This window comes from Tauraco erythrolophus, chromosome 2 (assembly GCF_009769465.1).
Source record: "Tauraco erythrolophus isolate bTauEry1 chromosome 2, bTauEry1.pri, whole genome shotgun sequence".
Taxonomy (NCBI): Eukaryota; Metazoa; Chordata; class Aves; order Musophagiformes; family Musophagidae; genus Tauraco; species Tauraco erythrolophus.
This window is the reverse complement of record NC_141466.1, coordinates 99,105,212-99,127,574: the sequence shown is the minus strand read 5'-3', so window position 1 is coordinate 99,127,574 and position 22,363 is coordinate 99,105,212. Positions and strand designations below refer to the sequence as shown.

The 22,363-nt window shown below is 42.8% G+C and overlaps 1 protein-coding gene across 1 annotated transcript in view; it reads right to left on the bottom strand.

Annotated features, from left to right (window-relative positions):
• Positions 1–19,225, bottom strand: part of GLP1R (glucagon like peptide 1 receptor) — a 92,354-nt gene extending 73,129 nt beyond the window's left edge. Inside the window, exon 1 of the mRNA XM_086628472.1 lies at positions 19,166–19,225. The gene's annotated coding sequence lies outside the window, so the exon portion shown is untranslated. The remainder of the gene's footprint in view (positions 1–19,165) is intronic.
• Positions 19,226–22,363: the final 3,138 nt, after the last annotated feature.

Genomic DNA, 22,363 nt, shown 5'->3' with positions numbered 1-22,363 from the left:
TGGTGGGGAGGTAGGGGAAGGGCTCTTTACATTAGTGATGGGTGATAGAACAAGAGGAAATGGGCATAAGCTTAGTCAGGGGAGATTCAGGTTGGATGTTAGGAAGTATTTCCTCTCTGAAAGGGTTGTCAGCCACTGGAATAGGCTGCCCAGGGAGGTGGTTGAGTCCCCATCCCTGGATGTGTTTAAGAATAGGGTGGATGATCTACTTAGAGATATGGTTTAATGGGGATTAGGGACGGTTGGACTGGATGATCTCTAAGGTCTTTTCCAACCTAGAAATCTATGAAATCTATGAAACCTTATAAGCCCCTGGGCTGGATCTTATTTCTTTACTTCTAGCAGGTGTCACAACCTTCAGCCCTGCAGGTCTGCTGTGGCAAGAAGCAGTTTCAAAGACAGTCATAACTCTCCATGGAAATCAGCCTGCCTCTCCCTCAGTCCTTTTTTCCTTTCCATACTCTCATAGAGGTATATGGAGCTGAAGAGGTTTGTAGCTTAAGCTATGGAAGTGAACTATGATTGCGTTGATGTTAAAGCTGAGTGGACTTAAATTTCTTCCCACCCTTCTTTGGGGAGATCTTTAAAAGAAAGGGGAAAAGTGAGCAGAGGAAGACTGCTGTTCAGGCAGCAAGCACACTGGCTTTCAGAAAGCAAGAGAAGCTGAAGCCCAAGAGTAGGGTGAAACTTCATAAGCCAACCAAAGAAAAACACACAGAAAGCTTCAAGAAAGCTGTCCAGCCTGGACAAATGGAAACACAGAAGAGAGAGTTGCCCCTTCGGTCGAGCCTCTCACCTTTGTCAAAATGAATATTTCAAGCTGTGCGCAAAGCTTGTCCTCCCCAGCTCCCATTTTCAAAGTACTGAGGGAAGCAGTGACCATGCAGTAATAAAGCTGAAAATGGATAGGTCACTTAAAGGAATTAAAATAATTCCATTAGTTCCATGTTAGTAGTTTCACAGCCACATATTTCCCATCTGACATTAACCTTAAATCAAGCAGCACTTGTAGGAACATAATAGATTAACAGAGAAGAGGCTAGAGAAAAAAAACCTGGGAACTTAAATAGTAGTGGCTTTATTTGATATGTCTGTTTTGAGAAAAGTTTGCTCTCTGACTAACTTGCTCTGCAAAGGATTTTTATGCTTTACATCTCAGTTCATTCTTAAGATGTACTTCTGGAGCACAGAGTCATCTTACAGCATAACTATCAGCATTTAAAGCAGCGTAAACCAGCACTGCAGTTGAAAGAAGTCGTTTCTCTGTCCCCAGAGAAAGGTTGTGATTTCTTCCCCCATGCCTTGCTCCTCTCTTCTCCTTATGCTACATAAGCACTCGTGCCATCACACTGTGAGCCACACAGGCGAAGTCTCCGGGGTAAAATTAAAGAGGCAAAACGTTTAGAGGATAAGAGTTGCTGTGAAGCAGAGACAAAAGCAGCACAGCTCATAGTGAGGCATAAGAATAATCTTAATTATCCACCATCTTAGAACTAGGAGGACCCTAAAACGAAGCCCACTACCTCTATAAAAATGTTAAGCTAGGAGTCAAATGTTTATTACTCACAAAGGAGCAAAGACTTGAGGACTTCAGCTATTGGAGAAACAGCCCTTAAGGTCTCTTCATCTACGTTTGTTACTAAACAACTCATGATTTTTCACCTTTTGCCACTAGCAATAGTACATGGCGACCACAGTGACCTTGAGCCAGAAGGACCCATGATGATAATCTTATCAATTTTCTGCATAGCACCTTCTAGAGCTCCACACTAACTTCTACACCCATCTCACATGCTAGCTTAACCAGAAAATACCACTCAGATACACATCTAATCTTGACTTGAAGACTCCAAATGACAGAGAATCCATTACACTCTTAGGCACGCTGCTACCGTGGTTGATCATCCTCAGTATTGAATTCCACACTTATTTCTAGTCTGAGTTGAACTAACCATGCAAATAAGTTTCCTTAAAAGGAATCACCTTGCAAAACATGAAGTATGTCACAATAGTTTTAATTAATAAAGTCAGACTGATATAATTAAAATAGTCAATTCAATTTTCCCCAAATAACAGGTTGATTAGTATTTGTGACATTAGATCATTTTTCAGCCTTTTCACAATGCTGTTGGATGAGTATGAGATTAAACAGCTAATAGTTACTAGTGAAAGCAAAAAGAAATTGAATTTTTCCTAGTATTACTACCATATGGTATCATGCTAATACCCTGCTCTGGAGCTCTGTAGAGGAGAGACCAGTCTCCTCCACTCCACCACTATTAAGACTGACATGGTTTCTGACAAAGGAGCCAGTTGTCCTTTAGCCCCAGTCACCACAGACTTTTCAGATACTTTAACTATCATTAGCATTTTTTAAACTCATGGTTTGTACTTGTTGCCATCAGCTTCCTTACCTTCTTGTTAAACATCATTGCTGGAGTTATTTTAGCTACCACTTCCACTTCTTACAAGAATAGTTTTAGTTGCTACAGTAGACGACTACACAGCCGGAAGTACTGGGGACACTATCAGTATCTCAAAAACCTCAAAATTAAAAGTATTTATGCTTTTATATGATAATTTTCTCCTTTCATGTAATATTTACTCTTTCAGCTTTGCAGCTGCAGCTTAAGCTTACATTTCTTTCTACTTTTCAAATTGGAAAGAGGAATAGATTGGGTAAGTCAGTCAAAATCTGAAGATGGCAGTGCTGCAGTATCAGGGCTGTAAGATCACATCTGCTTCTAGAGATTGGTAAAAGCTTTCATGCCCACTTACCTTGCCCCCCCCCAAATTAATCTGTTTCTCTGTGGTGGGTTGATCCTGGCTGGATGCCAGGTGTCCACCAAAGCCACTCTATCACTCCCCCTCCTCAACTGGACAAGGAAGAGAAAAATATGAAGAAAGGCTCGTGGGTTGAGATAAAGACAAGTAGACCACTCATCAACTGTCATGGGCAAAACAGACTTGACTCGGGGAAATGAGTTTAATTTATTACCAATCAAATTAGAGTAGGATAATGAGAAATAAAACAAAATCTTAAAAACACCTTTCTCCCACCCATCTCTTCTTCCTGGGCTCAACTTTACTCCTCATTTTCTCTACCCTCTCCTCCTCAGTGGCACACAGGGACAGGGAACAGGAATTGCAGTCAGTTCACACATCGTTTCTGCCACACTTTCCTCCTCAGAAGGAGGACTCATCACAGTCCTCCCCTGCTCCAGCGTGGAATCCCTCTCATAGGAGACAGTCTCCACAAACTTCTACAATGTAGGTTCTTCCCACAGGCTACAGTTCTTCACAAACTGCTCCAGCGTGGGTCCCTCATGGGGTCACAAGCCCTGCCAGCAAACCTGCTCCAGTGCGGGCTCCCCTCTCTCCACAGGTCCTTCTGGGAGTGTGTTCCAGCACAGCCTTCCCACAAGATGACAGCTTCCTTCAGGCACATCAACCTGCTCCAGTGTGGGGTCTTCCACAGGCTGTAGTTGGATCTCTGCTCCACTGCTCACCTCCATGGGCTGCAGGAGAACAGCCTGCCTCACCATGGCCTTCACCACAGTCTGCAGGGGAATCTCTGCTCTGGTACCTGGAGCACCTCTTCCCCTCCTTCTTCACTGTCCTTGGGGTCTGCAGAGTTGTTTCTCTCACAGATTCTCACTTCCATTTCTGGCTGCAGTTTCTGTTACACAGGTATTTTTTTCCCCTTCTTAAATATGTTACCGCAGAGGTGCTACCACTGTCACCAATGGGCTCAGCCTTGACTAGCATTGCTAGCTAAGTAGCATGCTGATACACTCCAGGCAAGAGTCCCTCTTCCACCTCGAGTATCTTTTTGCCTTAGCAATGTAGGATTGGAGAACAGAAAGTTCACTGAAATGTTTTAAGTTTAAAATAAGTAAATTAGCCACTGTATGCGAAAGTTCTGGTCAAACCTCACAGCAGCCACACACGCATGTGCATGTATACACACCCCCTTCTGACACCCTTCCAAAGCACCCAGAGAATACAGCATTACATGTCCCTTGCCTTTTTCCTTTCTTGTCGCCTTCTTCCTTTCCTTCCTACTGAGTGTATGGGGAGTCTAGGAAGACATGACTCAAAGCACAGGACCTTAAGTGGATTCACAGTGTTGAAGCATTAACAGTCTCCATTCACTTTCTAACTTTAATTACCGGATTCTGCCTCAATTTCTCAGCCATCTTGTCCTCCTTTTCTTATACATACATCCACATATAATACCTTAATTCGTTTTTACTTTGCATGTTACGGAAATGCAGCAATTCTCAACATAAAATTAATATCCCCAAAGCTGAGATGGTCTTGCGCTTCTATTAGATGAGCACCTTTTAAAAGAAACTCACTACCACAGCTTCTCTCTCCATGTCTTATTACTCTGTTGCATCTAGCTCTCAACAGGCTGAAAGTCATCACTAATATCCCTTTAAAAAAATAAACACCAAACCAAAAAACTACAAAAAAGACAACCCATAAAACAAACCAAGTTATTCTTCAAGTACTTCTTATTTTATTACTACTAAGGAATAAAATCACAACTAGTAAACCCTATGAAGGACTAGGCAGTAGATTAGATAGACCTTTAAGATCGACATGTGGTACATAGACACTGTAGAGTACACTGCAATTAAGAATGTTTGGCCTACTAGGTAAAATTTTATTACCCATGTAGAATAAAAAGTATTAAGTGGAACAGAAAAGAAAGAAAAATCAGCTTTGATCATATTCTTAAAGCTTATAGCCAAAAACAGGCTAGAAACAGCAGATATATGAAAAATCTTGTGCTACAACCTGCAGGAACAGCTTCTGTTCAGGTCACTGTAAGGTGCATCCTGCTCCTTTATGGCAATCAAGATTTATTCAGATCCTATGAATAAGTCTTTGTGCATACAAACCTCTCTTAACGTCATTTACAAAACAGTTTCCAATTATTAAAATGAGTCATGAATTCATTAAAGTTTCATCCTTTGCATTTCCTATCTCCAAAAATGAAGACTCACTTAGCTATATAGTGTGTTTAAAAAAAAAAAAAAGAAAAAAGGACATTTTTATCAGCTTTTCAAAAACAAAAGAGACACCAACGCTCATCACTACAACTTAGCAAGGCTCCGGTTGAGTACAAAAATCTCACTAGGCTGATAGCTATATAAACAAGTGTTTCAGGAAAAAAAAACAAAACAAAAAACAAAACCAAAAACGAAATGCTAAAAACCTCAGTCTTAACTGGAGTTGTTCAGAAGTGTCCATTTTATGGAACTCAAGGAAAGAAATAACACAACCAAAAAAGGCAGTAACTCACTACAAGGAAGACAGGAAGACAACCCTGGCTGGAGCTGGGACACACTCCCTGGAGGAACCCATTAGATGAGCAGCTTGGGCAACCAGACAAACACAGCAGACTGGCCAGCTTGTCTGCTTTGTTTCTACTGAAACTTTAATAGAAAGGATACTAACCCGCAGAACATTTCTCTTGTCAGTTTACTTGGACCAGAAACGGTCTCAAACTTAAGAAGGCGCCAGGGTGGAGGAAAAGACAGATGAGAGGGAAAAGAAGGCTAAAGAGCAAGTGATTTAGTCAAGACCAAAGTAGGCGGACACTTTCCTGTCCCAAATGTTCAAACAGTTTCTTTTCCAGTTTGGATCATAAAACTAAAAGACAAGTGTTGCAAAACAAGCACAAATCAGTTAGGTCACAATGGTATTGGAAGCTGAATATTTCCATGTCAGCTGCCTGTCATCCCATACTTGACAGTGTTCCAAGCTCGCTACAAATCTGCTATGAAATTATCTTCTCATTTCCCAATGACATAGTCTGCTGCCCATACTGCCTTTCAAGAAACACTTTTCTTCTGTGCTGATCCCAACTGTCCATTGAGCAGGATACAGACACTTTGAACAGTGTAATAAATCTGTTTATTTCCAGAGCTTGATTTTGCTCCAAATATTTCCAGCATGAGAAAAACAGAGTAAAGAGGGAAGAATAAGAACAGCTATAAATCAAAAACAAACCAAAAAACTCCAAAGGCCATAAAGTAGCATCAGTGTAAAGATCATAATCTCAGATGCAATTTGGGGACAAGAGAAAGTATTTGGAATTGAGGATTTTTATGCAAGTTCTTTCTAGCACACTAAAGGGAAATCTACTTTCTCTTGATCGGCCAGTACACAGGCTTGCTCGCTCTCCCTCCCTTTCTCTGAAGTACGGGCATATTCATGAGTTACTTGAATGTATGAATCTTCTTTAAAGCTTTATTTAAGCATTATGTCAAGCAGCTCAGATAGAATGGCAAAGCCAAGGTTAAAGAGGACTGCAAGTCCTTCTGTTGAAGAAAGACCACAGAGTATTTTCAAAGACAATAGGGGACAGCACACAGCAAAGATGAAAGCCAGGCTGTGACCCAAGTTGCTGAACCCGAGAACAACACTACAAGCAAGGGGCAATACAAGGGAAAAGACATGAAGGAAACTAATTAATGAAAGCTTGAGCGAGTAGAAAGTTAACCTCATGAACTATAAAGGATGTTTACATTAACTTTGTTCTCTCAATATCACAGCCTTTAAGCTCCCCAAGTAGTACGTGTAGCACTGACTGACAGCTTAGTTTGTTTTTAAGTGCCTGGCTCTAAAGAGTATACTGTTAAATAGTACAAATAGTCTCACTGATTAAGATGTCTACTGTGCAGCTGTAACCCCTCCTTCTCCCGCAATCAATTATACAGTAACTGAGAACATTTTCAGAAAAAACATAGCCCTTCAACCCTGACTGAATACAAAAAGGGATTCGTACTCTACTGTTTTCTGTAGTTATTACAGATATTTCCAAGGCACCTATCATATTAGTGTCCAAACACACGGACTAGGTAAACTAAGTGCATCCAGGAGAGAGCTCATCACTACCACTTCTTCCTCAAAGCAAGTATTTGGAAAGGCTCATCTTACTGCATGGATTATAGCAACATGCCCATGTGGTCATGCTACCTTGTTATTAATAGTGAGAGTGACAACCACTCCTACTTTCTATGCAAAATGCAAGACAGCACTCTGATTGATTTCTCTATTCAATAATTAAAACATATGCCCAGAGGAATGCAGATCACCTAACTCAATCTCCCTAAAACAAAGAGAGTAAGATATAAAAAGTTGGGGACTTTAAATCTTTCTGTGCAAGACAGTCCAGGAAAAAAACAAGCTAACACAAAACCAAACAAAAACACACCCCCAAGCCCAAACCTGGACATTTCTTGATTTCTTGTCATCTATCCACCACAAGATGTTCCACCAGACTTGCACAGGGGCCACAGAGACACATTTAATATAGATCTTGAGCCACCTCTGTTTCTTTTCTCACCTGACTACTCCATTCCCTGTTCCTAGAAAGAAGCCTTTATTTGCAAGTGCAGACACTATATAAGATAAAAAGAAAACTCTAACAAACAACAGCAGCTTGTGAAGGAGCCACAAGCTTCAGTTTGGTCAGACTCTGTCACCAACAACCACAGTCTTGGATGGCACCTCTCCCTTGATTGCTCAAACTAACCCTGACTACTACAGCAACAACATGGACAGTTTGTTACTCATCTCCTCTTTCCTTTCTCGTGTACAGAAGTCAGAGCCTTGTCCTCAAGAGGACCCCAACTACTTTTTGTAACTGAAAGCATGTACTTCCCACCCACCCTCGCATAGAAATTTCATTTTTCTGTTGAAAACAAGAAACATTTTATCCAGAACAGGTTTTGAAAGAGTTTCCCCACAATACACCACCATTCCTCAAAAAAACAAACAAACCACAAACAAACAAAAAAACCTCCACACCTCAAAAAAAAAACAACCAAACAAAAACCCAAACCCTCTCTACTATCTTTCTTCTGGGAAAAGAAAGAGTAACCTGGAATATCACTATAAAGGGCCAAACGAGAAGCTGCTGTTCACATTTGGAAAGCCTGTGACAATCTTTTGCCAAAACCAAGCAGAAGTAGTGAAAGCTGCAGTAACTCAAGGTTTCTTTTACAGCAAACTAACATTCTACAACCACGTTAACATCCTCTAGAACTAATATGTAGGGGAAGAGATTAATCCATGTAATCATTTGCCCATTTCCCTACTCATACAATGTTTCATTGCTGGTGCAATCATGTAAAGGTCTGTTTGAGTCCAATCAGGTGATTGTAAGTCTATTGTATGAATACTTATTAGACTTTGCATCTTGAAAAACCGTTTTGAATGATGAAATACAAAAGGTAAACTCATTTCCTTGTTAATTAAGAAGGATGAAAGGTGGCAGAGTACAAAAGAAGATAGGAGTGAGGTGCAAGATGAAAGCTTCCTTGAATCGTTCAAAGACATCCCAATACTCATTTTCTATAAGCAGCAAGAAAGTAGGAAAACAGATTAGGAAGTACAGAGCTCTTTGGTTTGTTCAGTATGGATGCTATCTTACCACACAGGTAAATAAATAAATTTCTCCATCACAGGGCCAGCTATAGGTTGGACCAGATCTCTAGAGGTTCCTTGCAACCCTCAGCCTTCTGTGATTCCAGCCCTGAGGCACCAATATAGCTTAGATATTGAAACAAGTAAGAAATCAAGAAACACAGTTGCAAACTTCAGCTTTGTTTCCTGCCATTTACAACCATCTCTACTATTGCAAGGCCACTAAGTTAAGAGCTCAAACTATAAAGCTAGCATTCTTTTATCCTTACATCTCATTAGTAATGGAATCAGTTTTATTCTAGAAAGCTTTAATAGTCTCATTCATTACCACCAGATGTCTTATAATCCCCAAAGAGCAATGAACAAATTCAGAGCATAGTGAACTATTCTAGAGATATCTTTTAATGGAAGTTTATCCTTTAACTAACAATAGCTGCCCCTTGGAAGTCCACAGGGAGCTAAGCTGAACGAGACCAAATGCAGGTTGTTTGTTTGTTTTAAAGTTTCCTGTGTCAGCTTTTAGCTAAATTCAATTAATAAGCAGGAATACAACAAGAGTGCTGAGATCTAGGCTTAAAGCGTATCTATCACAACACTAAATGTGTTGGAATTTAGTTTTCTGAAATACTGTTTGAACAGGATGTTTCTGACCACCTTTATACCTGAATGCCTTCTGTATCATCTCTGTGATGCTTCATATTTCATTTGGAGAAGTCATAACATATTAAGGATTGGGGATTTTTTGAAATAAGTCCACTACAAATACATCTTAATTTATTTGATGTGCAATATATAACTATGCAGTGTCACTGTAAACAGCATGTAATAGGTTCCTATCTTTTTTCTTTTTTTTTTTTCCCCCCGGAGTGTACTCTGCTTGCAGTGTCACCAAGTTTAAAAGGAATGAGAACTCTTTGTTATTCTTAGAGTGATGCATTTCAAATGGTACTTGATAAATTTTGCTTCATTAAGAAACAGTAATGAAAAGGGCAATAGATTAGAGGACATCGCAGCATCTGACAAAAGCAAAGATCAATAGCTATTTCGAATAATTCAGATTTAATACTATATCTTTAATTTTCACATCTCAAGGGCTGAAAACTAAAAGCTTAATTCATTCAGTATAACTAGCGTTGTACAGGAGCGTATTTTTATTTGGGAGGAATGGAACTGAAGGAGGAAGATGGGGATTGACCTAATTGAATATCACTGATCCAGTGATACAGGGCTATATCTCTTGTCTGTAACCCATGCACAGCTGTATCAATATTCACAACACTTTTAAAGGTGACTTATGTGGAAGTGTAGGGTTTTTTCCAGGGTCTGGCTCTTTCTACAACAGTAGTAGCACCTCTACTGATATTAGGGCATATGAGACAAGCCTTCCTAGATGTTGGTGTTGCCTTCAAACTTTGTGCTTCCTACTCAATTTCACCTATTGAAACAGAGTGAAAAATTCAAGCACTGATGCCTAGATTCTCACCCTGTCCAAAAGGCACAGAATTTGGATTTCTATGTACAAAACTCCTCAGCAAAATGATCAGTCTGTAGAGGACTCACAACCAGCTATAAAGACAATAGGCTTCTGGATTTCTTAAACCAGACAGGTACCTTGCCCTGCCACCCTATTCCAGCTCCCAAGGGGCTCACTAACTGAGTCTGAACACAAAGCTCAAATTGGGATGAGTAAATTAATTCATTTCATAAAGTAGTAACCTGAATAGAGCATTCTGTAACTCATAATCCAAATCTTCAGAAAGTTTCCTGCCTTCAATTCAGCATAAAGTATGACACTTGATGTTTGTCAATGCTTCTGTACATCTGACCCTTTCTGTATGTCAAAATGTCTTACAGCAACTCTTCAGCAGCTTCTGTATAGCACTCTAGACATGACAGAGGAGCAAACAAAGTTAGCAATTTCCATTTTGAATAAAATCTTTGAAGAGGCTACTGCATTGCTAGGAAATGAATCTTACGGTAGAAGCCCACAAGTATCAGGCATGCCAGTCTCTCCCAGAAGGTCTGAAAAGCAGTACTTCTACTTTTTCACACCACGATGTAGTAGTTACATTAACCTCATACTTCAGAATTTCAATCAGGCATCTGCAGAGCAGAAAACTATCCCAGAAACACCTTCCAAAGGGAGAAGGCTTCTGCCATAACTCTACTTGCAATAGTTCTGAGTTAGTCTCCTTCACAGGAGGGAGCAAAAAATCTGCTGGGTTGCTGACAGCACATATGGCACGCTGTGCCTAGGATTTATCTTCTACTAGACAAAAGCTAAGAAAGAGAAGAATATCAAGAGAAAGCTAGCCTAATGTCTCCATCCTCTCCCCAGAGATGGGGCTTTAGAGATGAACAGCAGCATAGAAGACAATCCTTAGTCCCATCCATCAAGGCTCCTGCTAACATGCACTTCAAATACATTCTCATACACTTTATACATGTGGCCTTGAATCTAAACACACACAGTCTCCCCATCAAACTGAGCACAGACCCTTTGTCCTTTCTTCTCTCCATTAAAAGCTGATTGTGTCATCTTTAAAAAATAAAAGATTCAGTGATGAGATCTCTGCAATTGCAGGGATGTACCATAACCTCTCACCTACTGTCCTCTTAATGCCCTATACAGTGACATCAAACTTTGAAGAAAAAAAATGGATGATCTACAATGCTATTGAAGTTCAGTTCTGTTGTAGGGTGTTTTTTTGGTTTTGTTTTTTTGAAGGTGGGGCAGGTGTTGACACCCAGCAAGGTAACAAGGTAATCCTCCAATTTATTTGCTCCAAGAGATTTTTAGAGGACTGAGTCACTCTTGCTGCAATTGAGAAGTCATCTCCTTGCCATCCCTCCTTTATTCCCCCCAGTCACACTCTACATTATCGTGTAGTCCAATTACACTCCTTTTATGAGGGCTTTTTTCAGATGCCAATAAAGACTGAACCAATAAAAAGAGACGAGCAAATGCAAAATTTGACTCAATCTGGTCATGTCAAAAACAAACGCTTTGAAACTTAGTTGCAAAGACTTGAGCTGCAATGAAACAATCGGAATATGCTTTGAGAAAAAAAAACAACACAGTTTTCAGAAGGAAACAATACATAAGGATGACTATAGCATCCAGGAAATGCTGGTCAATACCACGAGCACTGTTGATATCTATCAAGCAGAACGGGAATAGGAATATTAGCAAATGGAAGAATAAGACGGCTGTTTCCTATGGGAAAGAAACACATAGAAGCTTGCTGCTAGCAGGATTCAGAGAAAAAGGAAGATTGATGATACATCTCCTGAAATACTCCAAGTCTTATTTTAAGAGGTACAGTCCACACACTCGTTGGAAGGAGTTTTGTACATCTCCTTTACATCCTGGTTTTGAACAATAATATTCATATATTATTATTAAATTGTTCTTATCTCAACCCACGGTCTCTTCCCCATCCCCTGGGGGTGGGGGAGTATGAGCAAGCAGCTTTGTGGCATTCAGTTGTCAGCTGGGCTAAACCACAACACTTGATTATCAGAGCTCAGTAGACAGCACGGTAAAGCTTGATTGTGGCATCAGCTGCCGTTCCTCAACTTGCTTCAACACATATGACATGCTCACAAGTAGCTGGACCACCTTTCAACACACTGGAGAAGTATGAACAAGGCCAAAGCACTCAGGAGGCAGCTCTTCTGGTAACTGAGCTACTTGTCTGCATTTGGCTTGTCCACACATAAGAGCAAGTCACAGTCTAAACTACTCGTGGTGCCACAAACATGCTCTAGTGCAAGAGGACTGTTCCATAACCTTGCACCAGAAATGTATTTGATGCAAATGTCTTGGTGGCCACCATTCTTCCCATTTAGAGAAGGATCTATACTCTATACAAGAGCGCCGTCTTCACTCCAGCTTTTCCCTCAGACTGGTCACAGAAGAGTTTTGCTCTACTTGATGCTAGGCATTTCAGTGTCACCCAGTTTTCAGACTAATGTGCTGAGCAGCACCAAACTGCAGATGTCAGAGGGGTTACCAAAATGTCCTAGTCAGAAATGCAAGTCTTACAGAGAGCAAGATTTTCAGAGACTGTCCCATGCAGATACGTCCATACACACTCCCCTCTTGTTTGCCCTGAAGACATTATTAAGTCTAACAAATTGGCAAGAGACTGCTTCATGGAGGAGAAGGAAAAAAAAAAGAAAAAAGCAGTAGTGCAGTTTTACAGAGGGGTGCAGGGGAAAATCAGTCTGAACAATGGTAAGAGACATGAGTGGGTGAGCAGCCAACATGCCTCAAGTACAACAAAATTTAGATGGCAAACTAACTCATGCTCAGTTGTCCTTCAAGGAAACAGGAGGCAGTGAAGAAGGCAGGACACCAAAAGAGCCACAAGCTGCTCAACTATTCTCAAGGAGTTCATCCTCTAACATTTGCAGAAGGTTCTTCCACACAGATGTTGACTCTCTAGCTCCTTCCAAGGCACAAGCAGAAAGCAGGTTCACTTGCTGAACTTCTCCCGTAGTGCAGCAGAGAGAGTGCACAGGAGTAGCAACAGAGCAAGGAAAATGGCAGCAGCAAACAACAGCTAAAACTACACATCAAGACAAGAATGTAAACTTCAAAAATTAACCTGAAGGCATCAAAGAAAGCACTAGGAGAGCGGCAGGGCACATACATAAGTAAGACAAGGCAAGAACAGAACAGGAGAATGCAGATGAGCTCAATGGACAGAAAAGCAAAAGACAGAAAAATACGATAACTGGAAAAGGCAGCATAAAACAATTTAGGAAAAAGATTGTGAGAGAGTGAACTAACAATGAAATGCAATCAATTGCAAGAAAAATAGCAGTCAATACCAGACTGCACTAAGATGGCGATCCATTAACAATCAATTACGGTGAAACAGCAATAAGATGTATTCAGTAAAATGACCAGCTGAAGGAATTATTCTTTCCACATGTGTCAACTACTGTTTCCTCTACCCAGTTACCATTTTTTAATTGTTCATTCAATTAAATTAGCTGCAGGATTTATGAGACTATTAAGAATACATATTTGATCCTGGGGCAGGGGGTTGCTCGCAGGGTTTTCGTGTAAGCATTTGGGACAGAGATTCTTATGCTATCACGTCTGCACTTAGCAAGCCATATCAATCCATTCACGTACACCAGAGGGCAGGGGTTGTTGCTTATTTCTTTAAGAAGATAAGACCATAAAGATTAAGGGGAAGATAACTGGTGGAAATGCATTCACATTCTCCTCTACAAAGATCTGCCACACTACCCCAGGAACACGGTAAGACTTACTGAAGTCCCAATAAAACTGCAGGGAGTTTCTGTTTGCATGGGTCCACATCCGTGACAAAAAGAGCAGAGTCATCTACTTTCATTCAGCAGTGGAAGAGGTGGACTTTCCACACTTATGCTTACAAACCACAGCTGATGACGATGCAACTTTGCATGGAGATTATCCACCTCTGAAGATCAACACGCATTTTGTAAGCTCCTCCACGTTCACTCCAAAGGATCACCAGAATGCAGCAGATCACAGGCCAGTGTGATGGCAATTTATAAATATCTTTTTCCAATACTGAACAGAAAGAGGCATCAAAGAATAGTATTCAGCCACCAGCAGCAAACCTGTATTCACCTATTGTAAATTCAAGTTTGCTGCATTTTGTCTAAAACTAGGTATTTGAAGGAGTTACCTTCCGTTTGGCAAGCTAGATATCCCTAGATACTGTTTACCCCATCCCTCCTCTGATGGGAAGCACTGGATATAACCATTAAACTCGGTCTTTTCTTGGGTAGCTAGGTTAGGAAGATCTGATTTAATGAAAGGAGTTCCTTCATGATGTTTTAATTCAGCCTCACAAGAAAACAGCATTGCAGGGCTTAAATAGAAGGTCTCTTATCTACTGAGCAGACAACTTTTCTCCGTAGCAAAGACACATCTGCTATTGTGTAAACTTACTTTTGTTAAGACACAAACTAATAGCACTGACGCACTGCGCCAAGGAAACTTGAGCAGACAGCCTTGGCGGCAGTACGTACGCTGGTTTACCACAGAGGAAGAAATACAAAAGCTTTTAATGAAAGAAGCCGAACACAAAGATAATAGCTTTCATTTCACTACGACATTGCAGAAGGAAACAATCCGTTTTCCAAAGGACTTCGCCAAGTTATAAACTAGCAAAGGCCCTGTGATTTCAGAGATAATGGCTCCTCCTGGTTTGTCCTCTCGAGTAACTGGCGATCAATCAACGCGGCAAATTAAAGCTCGATTTAGTTTGACAGGCTAACAGAAACAGGATATGATGCAGTACATTTAAACATCTCTTTGACAGCCAGCAGACAACTGTTTATGCTTTATCAGGCCCAGTTTCACTGAACTTTATTGCAGCTACCGAGCTACGACTTTTGGAGGGCAGGAGTTTAGTTATGCAAAGCTCCACCTCGGTGACTTCGATAATACGAGTTCTTCTCACAGAAGAGGGCTACACATTCTTCACTGCTGATACAGCCATGAAATATGTCCTTCCACACTCAGCTGTATCTTCCTACACTTTACCTCAAATACTTTTGCCCAAACTCTTCCAGGCTGCTGCTTAGTTTGGTGGGTGGCTGTGCAGAAATGACACTAGAAATATGGTAGAAAGATTTGATAACTGTTTCACTAACTTAAACTTGTCTGGACCAGACATCAGAGCTTCAAAACAATGCGAAGGGCCAAGTCATTGTTCTGCTGTGTGAAATAACAGTCCTCTCCTTCGGCCCTTAGTGATCCGTTATCCTAGGCTCCTTAAGCCTGAAATGTTGGGGTCCCCCCCCCATATATTTAGGTTTGGGATATTATAACAAGTCATCAAGTATGTTTAAGTATTCTTTTTAGCACGTATAATCAGATTTCCTGTGTTGGGGCATCTGGTTTTATAGCACACATACTGTCACTAGCTTTACAGAGTTTCTAAAAAAAGCAAACAACAAAAACTATTATTTTCTGAATACAAAAAGGTGTTAGTCATTTGGAATGCTGATTTAACCTGTATTAATTTAGATGATTGTATTATTAAGCAATTTAAAGTTTTACACCATATTAATATAGTCGTGAATTTAAGTGCCCTATAAATACCAAGTTTTGAAGAACCTGGCCATATTCCTGGGAAAGGAGCCCATTAACTAAAAGCCAGCCAAGCGTCCTTTGATAGTAACTAGAGCAAGGTGGCACAGCATCAGACCTTGTCTCTCCATCCTTTTCTCCATTGCTTTCTATACCACTGCCACTGTGTGCTGCGGAGACTTGTCTAGCACATTTTGATTTTCAGAGTGCAGACAATAAGAAAACCAGATCCATGTGAGCTTCTGGGAGCAGAAAACAGAAAGAAAAAGAACAATACAGAACTTCCAGCCAACTTAAGTACGGAGGGGAGTTTTGCCCAGGTGAAGACCCAACTAATCAAGATGCAGTCCAAGCCCCCAGTCCTTAATTCTGCATGGAGTCACTGGTCTCCAGGTCACTTTTCTATTTGTTTTTCAGCTGAGCTCTAGCCATTTTCCTACCTTAATGACTTCTAAGGAACAAAAATCTACAGGACAGGTTCAGTTCTCTCAGCGTTAGGGCACACAATAGAAGACAAGAAGTCAAAATAGGCATGGTCCTCCAAGCCTGTGCTGGGACATTCAAACACACAGAGACTTCTTTGCTGTCAAGGGCAGAATACAGGTAACTGAGGAAGCATTCAAAACCATCCCCTCACATTGCATCTTTTCATCATGGCTTATCAGGATTCAAAGGTAGCACTCTCGGAGACAGATACCTGATCCTAGATACCTGTGGTTAAAGAAGCAGATGCTGCAGAACAAGAAGCAGCCATGGCAGGCTTCAGAAGGCTGAGCAAGTAGCAGTAACTACATGCACCCCTAACACCTGCAACCTGAGAAGTCCTGCTGACTGTCAGTTTGAAGAACAGATCAGTAACTGTATCTAAATAAGCCTCAATAACATAATAGTAATTGAGAGCACTGATAACATACACATACCCAAATACCCATGTGCTCTAATTAATGTTGAAATTGATGCAAGTACTTTTCTGCTCCCATAGAAGAGCACTTCAGGAATAAGAGCTGAGGAGAGCAAAAGTTCTGCAACCTTTCCACTGAATTCAACTGTTCGTACTTCATCCCAGAAGCCTGTATTATTCACATTTTAACCTGTGGAACAAAAGCACTGGGGTAGTTTGAAGAACAGAATGCTCAATTAAGAATCATGGCACAGCTCCTGTCTGCTCTTCACTGAAAATTAAACTACTTTCTTCAAGATTATCTCATCAAACCTTTGAGTACAAGGGACTGGAAATCCAAATCCAAAAGACAATTGGATGGTAGAGAACCAGTGGCCAACTGTGTGTCAGCTCTGTTAGCAGCAAGGGCTTTGCTGCTCAAGGCCAAGCAGGGAAAGGACACAGGCTTGTAATTGGTAATAAGATTCTGCAATGTAGTCAGATGCTTGCTACCAGCTTTGGTCATTTTACTACCCCCAATGCAGTAAGGAAGATCTAGAAACCTACTAAGGAACTTCCAGTCACCCTGCATTTAAGATAGTGAGTAAGCAGCACTACCTCAAATCGAAATTCTGGACTTAAATTTTTCTTCCTTCTATGTACATTCTCAGATTACTCTTCTCCTTCTCCCCTTTCTCACTTGTTTGAGGGGAGAGATAGAGGGGGAAGGTCAAAGCAAAACAGCAGCCACAGCACCAATAAAATACTTCCTCTCCCAACTCTGTATCAAATCATTCTACCTTCCTCTCACACCTGTCTTGCCCACTTAAACAAGAAGACCATGCAGCTGACTGTTATCACCTAGATTTTACTATCCACTGCTGCCAAAGCAGCGCTCTTTTCAGTTTACTTTAAATATTACCTATTATGAACTGAACCTGAGAAAAGGCTCCTGACAGCAAAAGTCCCACGCTTTTGTATACTTAGGATTGAGCAGAGCACCTTGTACATTTTCTCAGCATACACCAAGCACAATCCCTGCTCTAGACAAGTTGTCAGATAAGACCCTCTAGTGACAGAAGAGGCTATAAAAGTACTTGTTTCATTGCATGACTGAAATCAAAAGACAATCATAGTGTTGAGACCAGAGAAGCTCCTCTCTTCTCACTTCTCTCCACTTCTGCATCTAACTAAAAAAGACCCCTTTGCTAGGAAAGGTACGTCACTTTGATTCTCTGCCTCTGGCAGCCTCATCAGTAGTTTGCTCAGTGGTATAAGCTCAAACTGTTCAGTGCCTTACTCTGTCAAACAAACACTTCCATGGATGGAGGCTCCCCAGCCGCTCTGGGACCCTGTTTCAGGAGTTGATCGTCTTCATGACGAAGAGATTTTTCCTGACTGGAATTTTCCCTGATGCAACTTGTGCCTGTTGCTCCTTTAAGGGCCTGATGTCCCTAACAAGGAAAAACAAAACTACCAAAAAAACCTGGAGGCCAATACCTAAGCCAACCCTACAGACTCAGGCCTAGCTGGAAACTGAACAGAACATCTTAGTGCTGTTCTGTTTAAATCAGCAACCTCCAAAACTTTTAGCAACTGAAAAGAAGCTGCACAGACAGTAACCTTGGTCCATCATCAGCTTCACCGTCCCCTCCTTCACCTCCGCAGCCCAGGACCTCAGCTTCGCCTCTGCCCTTGCTCTCCCTACAGTAGCTGCCCTCCTCCTGCCGCCTCCACCCTCTCACCAGCCTCTCTTTGTCCCCAACCGCACCAAACGGCAGTTACCTTTCTCTGCCCAGCACCCCTTCCTTGCTCTTCACAACAAACCGTACTTTGTTTTCCCACCCCCGCACCCGTGCGCGTTACACCGCCCAGCTCCCGCCGGAGCCGCCTCCCCCCGAGCCCGACGCTCCGGGCTCTGCCTCGACACAGCTCGGCAGAGCCGGCAGCTGCTCCAGCGCGCCCGCGGAGCCGCGAAAGACGAGCAAAACCCAACGAAGGGCCTCGTTCGTTTCCCCTCGCCGCTCCATCAGGGCGGATCGCCCGCCGTTCCGGGAGGCAGCGCTCAGCCGAGACACCCGCGCGGCACGTCCTGCCCACCGCCGTTGGCTCCGTTTCAGTCAAGGGCTTTCCCACCCGCTCCCCCTCCGCTGCCAGCGCTCCCCCGTCCGGCTCCCGCCCCCTCACAGCCGACCCCGCCATCCGCCGCCACGGCCCCACTCCCGTTTTCCCACGGCGCTGAACTCGGCGTTACGAACGAGCGCGATTGTTTCCTGGGGGTGAGAGGGGGAAGCGTTAGCTCGAGGGCAACGTCCTCGCCGTCGTAGCGTCCCCGCTTCTTTCCTTCCCTCTGCTCGCCTTAAACCCAAACTTCCCCCCCCTCCACTCTCCCCGCCGCCAAGACCCTCCGCAGAGGCGCGCGCGACGGGCGCTGGAGCTGCTACCGGCGGCTGCAAGCGCTGCCGCAGGAACCCAAAAAGTAACGGTTTTAACGTCTAACTTGTCCTCGAGGCGCACCTGGGCACCAGAAGCCGTGGCCACGTCCAGCTCCGCGGCGCGGAAACCCGCGGCAGAGGGCATCCCCCGCAGCCGCCGCCCCAGCGCTGGCGGGGAGCGAGGAGGGGGCGCGGAATCACCCCGGGACGCCGGGGCGGGCAGTGGCGGCGGGACCCGCCGGGCAGCCGGGCTGGCGGCCGCGCAAGCCGGGCGGACGGCGCTGGCAGCACCGCGGCACTCACCCGCCTCATGGGGAGGGACCTTCCCGCGGCCGCCAGCAGCAGGAGAGCGAAGCCCAGCGGCGCCGCCGGCGGAGAGAAGGGCATGTCCGGGGCGGCCCCCCATGCGCGGGGGCCCGGCGAGGCTCCGGCTTCAGCTCCCGCTCCCCACCGAGGCTTCGCGGCGGGGGATGGCAGCGCGACGGCGGCGACGTGGGGGCTCCGGCGGCCGCTTTTGTAGCGGCGGCGGAGGCGGGGACGGGGCCGGCCCAGGTGCGGTGCAGCCCGGCCCGGCCCGGCGCCGCCCGGCGCCGCCCGGCGGGGATGGGGGGGCTGCCGCGGGCGGGGGCTCCGAGGGTCGCTTCGCGGTGCGCAGGGTGTCCTCGGCGCGAAAGGCTCTTTTGGGGAGGGGAAGGAAGGAAAGAAAGAAAGAAAAAAAAAAAAGCCGAGGAAGCGCCTTTTAAACTATTTTTTTTTTTCCCTTTTTTTTTTTTTTTTTTTTTTCCCCCGTTTTACTCTGACTTCGTCCAGGCTTGGGCATCTTGGTGGCCTTCATGCTGTTCGTGACGTCCAAGTTTTGTTAGTTTTTCGTAACAGTAAATGCAATTACCCGTCTGTAACATGAATTTGCAGAGCTGCATGTCGGATCAGAGCTTGGTTCCTAAGTTGGAGTCGGGACGCTGTTCAGTCCTGGCAGTAGTGTCGTGTGTAAATTTGGAGGATTTAGAATACTTATTTGCCTAGCAAAAGAGGCTCTGAATCTGCTTTGTACTAGATTCATAGAATCATAGAATGGCATAGGCTGGAAGGGACCTTAGAGACCATCTAATCCAACCTCCCTGTCATGGGCAGGGACGCCTCTCAACTAGATCAGGCTACTCAAGGCTCCGTCCAACCTGGCTTTGAGTTCATATTATTGTCCTTATTTATTCACTTTGCACTGACTAGTAAAAACTTGTTCTTCAAATCTTCGCTAAATCGGGTATATTTGGTGAGATTATACACCAGTATCTCGAAGAAGAAAACATACAGAAACTAATACATTTAGAAAGAAAGCTCAAAATTGAACTGGAAACTGAGGAAAAGATTTCACATTGGTCTATTAGATGCTACTGAAATATAAAAAAGTTAATAGCTTAAATATTAATGATGTATATTCATTTCAAATACCACACAGCATCAGGCTGATGCTTTGGAAATGAACCTAGTCAGAGCATCGATGCTGTGAGCTCATGAAATCATGAAATTCCTCAGTGTGTGAATTGCCAGGACAGCACTTACACCTCAACAGCTAACTCCAGGCAGAAAGAATTTGTCACAGTGGTTTGGTTGGTTGACTGAAGGATGAAAAGATGTTTCTTTCAACTTTCTAAAGTGTGAGAAAACAAAGATTGAAGGAAAAAACCCAACCAATTACTTTTAAAGAGGAAAGAAAGAACATACTTCTGGCTTGTTAAAAGAGATGATCCCCAAACACCCCAAGTTAGTTGAAACCCCTAATGTATGCCTCAGGTGATGTTTTTTGTGTTGCTCATTGAGATAATTTTTTTTTTTTTACTATCCCATTAAAATAAATACTCTGTTCCTGTAGAATAATGATGTCTGCTACAGACATTGCTGAAGACTTAGGGAACAGTGAGAAGGGATGAAGAATAAAGATCTAATTGAAAAAGCATGTTCAGCTGAAACAATGTCCCCTGGAACAATGAAAAGAATCCGTGATTTTTAAACAAATTAGTGATCCCCTGGATTTAAAAGATATATATACCTAATGTTTGCCTCAAAGGGATGAAGATAACAAGACAGGGAAAAGCCTACTTATTTTGCCTGAATCTGTATTTTTGTGTGTGTGTGCTAAGACAAATTACACATAGATAGAAGGAACTTCTGCAAAAAAACCCTACATTTCTGTTACCTGCAGTTATCACATGTCCTTGAAGGAAAGAACCAGAGAGCATCCACAATACCAGACTGCTGAGAAATGTGACTAGGAAAACTAACAGTTGGCTATAAACTATTTTACATGGTTGAGAGGACCCTGCCCAAGCCTGGTTACACCTCACAGGAATGTTTCACTTGAAGCTCAACACCTGATCCCATTTGGAAGAGCCTATGGGCTGGCCTTACCTCCTGGCACCTGAAAACCTTGCATGTTACAGCTGCTTTCAATAAACCAACAAAACCACCAGACGACTGAGCAAAATATCCTCCAGCTTCCTTCAGGCCAGGCAACAGGAACCTTTAAATAAACCTCTTCCACCTGGATAGCACCACCAGCCTTAGTGGGGTGTGCTTACTTCACATGCAAATCTTTACTGTTTTCTATCATTTCTGCAGCAGGTGTATGAATTACATTTTCCAGTTAGGACTTCTGCTCTCAAGATGACTCCCAGCACCTGTGTGCAGCAGAGGGCCAGTTGCTTTCACAAGAGCTTGATAGGCTCAGGTTTCTGTTGAAGCACCTTATTGGGGCTATAAAGGTGACATATGTCACTTTGGAAGCAGAGGTATTACATTGGAATAATTCTGCTTTCCAGAAGTAATCAAAGGTAACTTTTTAGGTATGATGACATCATGTATTAGTGTTATCTACGTTAATATTTTTAGAGGGGAAAAAGAATGGATCAGAGTAAACTCTGAACAGGCACATTTTCATTGTGCCTAATAAGAAACTATTATGAAATTTCAGAAGACTGAGCAAATCCTATTGAGTTAAATCACTGTAATAAAAGAGAGGTCATTTTCCTAGAGGTGGAAGGGTATTTGTTCATTAAATTCAAGTCTTTTGAGAGGGAAATACTGATGAAAGTCCTCTCTAAAACCTGGGTCTGCTGGATTTTTGTTACATTTATTCCTGATTTTACTAGTGCTAAAATTTAACTTGATCTTTTACCAGTGCTAATGTAAGAACAGAACATTTTTAAAATAGCCAAGTGAAGCATTAAAATGACACTAACCAAATTTGGAAGGAGCCGAGGTTCTTTCAGTTTGAAAAATAAAATTCAATGAGTTGAGGAAGCTTAGTTGAACTTGAGAGTTTTGTTTGTTGAGGCAAACACCTCTTTTTTTCAGCTATGAAGGACGGCAAACGCAGGGCTTTGTAGCTTCTCTCTTGTTCCTTTACCTCTAGGCTGGAGCCAGCTGCTCAGGTGTGTTGAGGAGAAGCTGCCTTGCAGTTACACTGCAGCACAGGGGTTATTGTACTTCTACGACCGTTGGGCA